Source organism: Frankliniella occidentalis, unplaced genomic scaffold (assembly GCF_000697945.3).
Source record: "Frankliniella occidentalis isolate FOCC.00 unplaced genomic scaffold, Focc_3.1 Scaffold26, whole genome shotgun sequence".
In the NCBI taxonomy this organism is placed as follows: Eukaryota; Metazoa; Arthropoda; class Insecta; order Thysanoptera; family Thripidae; genus Frankliniella; species Frankliniella occidentalis.
Window position 1 is genome coordinate 72,021 of NW_026267156.1, and position 3,497 is coordinate 75,517.

Below are 3,497 nucleotides of genomic sequence, written 5' to 3' on the forward strand. Positions count from 1 at the left end.
ACAAACCAAAGACGCAATTTTATAGTCGAAGAAACAGGATGCCAAAGAGGCAGGAAGCACGCAATTTCGACAGAGGAGGTCGAAGGCGACTCTCCTAGACCAATTCCAATCATTTCCAGCGATTTTTATTTTTTTCATTTTTGGCCAAATTTACAAAGGCTTCCCATTTTTAGCAAAAATGGGTGGGTCCGGATTTCGACGGAAAAGTAGTCGAACCGACAGGGGTGAACCAGGGAACCACAAAACTACTTTTGGTTCCGCCAGAAACCACCCCTGTCCAGAGAAACTTGAGTTTTAAGGGATTGTATTTTGAATCAGGCGGGCAGCGTACAACGGGCTGCCTACCTAGCAGCCGAGCCGGTCCAAAAAAAACGGGCGTAACTCGCTTAAATGGGTCTGCGAAGTGAAATTTCGACGGAGAGTTAGTAAGAAGGTGCTGTCAAAGCAATCCCAACCATTTCCAGCGATTTTCAAATTTCTCATTTTTGGCAAAATTTACAAAGGCTATAGCCTTCCTATTTTTAGCGAAAATTGATGGGTCCGGATTTCGACGGAAAAGAAGTCGAACCGACAGGGGTGTGAACCAGGGAACCACAAAACTACTTTTGTTTCCGCCAGAAACCACCCCTGTCCAGACACACTTGAGTTTTAAGAGGAGGTCTTTTGAATCTGGCGGGTAGCGTACAATGGGCTGCCTAATAGACCGGCGGCGCGAAATTTCGACATTTCGAGCATTTCCAGCGATTTTCAATTTTTTTCATTTTTGGCAAAATTTACAAATGCTATAAATTGATGGGTCCGGATTTCGATGGAGGAGTTTCGACAGGAGTGAACCAGGCACCACAAAACTACCTTTGTTTCTGTCAGAAACCACCCCTGTCCACAGAAACTTGAGTTTTATAAGAGCTGGTCTCTCTAACTAAGGGCGGGTAGGCTACCTAAGGCGCACTGGATAAGAACTCTGCTGAAGTGGGTCGGCACCATGATATTTAGACAGAGCATGTGAAAAGGGAGTCTGCCTCACCAATCCAAACCAATTCCAGCAATTTTCCAAATTGCCAAGACTTTTAAAAGATGTTTTCAGTGATAACAAATCAGCCTGGATTTTGACAGAGGAGGATTGAAATCGACAACAAAGAACCAAGGCACCACAAAAAACATCAAAAGCCACCCTTTGATGCATACGAAAGGAAGCTCCTCATAGTGGAGACAAATTGGACCAGCGTTGGCGGTTACTGTCATGTCAACTCACCTATTCTTTTGGGTAAAATGACTCCATAGACTTCTCTTGGTCATATGTCAAGAACATTTCTGGGCCGAGTTCCTGCAATCATATTAAACGGTACTTTTAGCGCTCATCAACTATTAATTACATATAATTAACTCATACAATACACTTTTATATGCCTCTCCCCACATGCGTCTCTAAATGACTATGGTCTTTCAAATAACTAATTTTGGCACTGGATGAAACATTAAGTACGAAGGGGCAGCTGCAAATTATCTGCAACGCACATTGATTGATTGTTTGGGGGATTACGCAAATAGTACCACTCGATTTGCACCCCAACCAGAAAGTAATAAAGTTTTCTGTTCCACAAGAATAATATAGAGTAAAATATATGATATGTGATAAAACACTGGCAGGTTCACCCATTTGCATAAGGACTTCAACAGTATTTAACATACTGCATGGATTGGAGGAGTCTACCCATTCAACACCTTTTCAACAGAGCTGACCACATCACGGGCATGATTTAATCGGCCTCAAAAAATAACTTACAACTTAATTGTGCGTGGAAATAACATTGAGCCACAGGACAACACTAACCTCCTACAACAATAACCGGAATGGAACAATTCAATGTTCCGGACCGGAAACAAGTAAGCACTATACCTTGCGATTAGTAACGAAAAGAAGCGGCGATGTCCACTCTAAAATTCTGGTTAAAATCCTATGATCAATAATTATATGAGTAGGTATTATCGGTGTTTGGCAGAAACGCCGATCGTGACACCAAGGTGACCAAGGCACACCAAGGTGACACCGATTTTCCACTGTTTGTTTACGTTTCCATAAAGGCGCGGGAAATGCGCGGTGGGGGTGGGGAGGAGGAGAGGGGTAGGGGACGCGGCACGGCAAAGGGCAAAGGGGGAGAGCAATAATTACGGCACACTCACCGACACATGTCGTGGTCGCGGGATGTGATTTTTTCTTGGGGTAGGCAATCCCGCCTCGCTTGTCCAGGATGTGATCCTTTGGGGATGCTTCCCGTCCCGTGCATCGTTGTGTGGCTCCAAGCGTGTGACAATAATGAAATGATCAGGATAATAAACTATTATGGGCGATTTGCTATTAATAATAATTATATTTGGTGACTTTTAAGAAATATGCACCAGCCGGGGTACACGACGACGTTTGGAGCGCTGAATCGTATTTGTCGTGGGAGGGGTGGGAAGGGGTCATCGGCGTGCTCGGGAAGTCCCCAATGACGTCCCCGGGAGCCCGGACGACATCGGCACTACCAGATTTGGACTCAGCGTGCGAGGAAACCCCCGAACACGATATTTCAGACGGTCGGCTTTTCGACAGTGAAACGTCGAAACGGCATCGAAACGACATCAACTGTCGAAAAGCCGTCGATTTCAGGACCACTTTTAAGTCGAAACGACGTAAAAAACGGTGTCAAAACGATGTCGTCAGAAAAAATTTCTCACTGGGTATGAGTTGAGGGTATGAGTTGCGAGTGGTCACTTGCATTTTCTGGCACATTTCGTCCTCTATCACTAGAAGGGGCTTTTAATCGACCTCCCTATAACGTAAAACTTCTTCCACTTTGCAAATAATGCCATAATAGGACAAAATAATGTGCCAGAAAATGCAAGTGACCACTCGCAACTCATACCGTCAACTCATACCCTCAACTCGCTACTCATAACTCACAACTCCCTAAAGTTATAAGCCCCTCTTTCAGTTGCTCCGTCCAAATATCGTGGACCTGACCCACTAGCAGAGTTCTTTTCCTGTTACTTAAGCTTATGTGCGCCTTAGGTAGGCAACCTGCCTATAGTCGAAAAGACCACCACTTAAAAATGTGGACAGAGGTGGTTTCTGACGGATCCAAAAGTAGTACTATGGTCCCCTGGTTCACCGCTGTAGATTCGACTACTTTTCCGTTGAAATCCGGACCCATCAATTTTCGCTAGGAAAATTAAAATCGCTGGAAATGGTTGGGATTGGTCCGACAGCATCATCTTTCAGTCTCTCCGTCGAAATTCCAAGCCGCCTGTCGATTTTAAGTGAGTTACGCCTGTTTTTCTTGGACCGGCTCGCCTGCTAGGTAGGCAGCCCATTGAACGCTGCCCGCCAGATTCAAAAGACCATCCCTTCAAAACTCAAGTTTCTCTGGACAGGGGTGGTTTCTGACGGAACCAAAAAGAGTTTTGTGGGCTCCTGGTTCACCTCTGTCGATTCGACTACTTTTCCGTCGAAATCC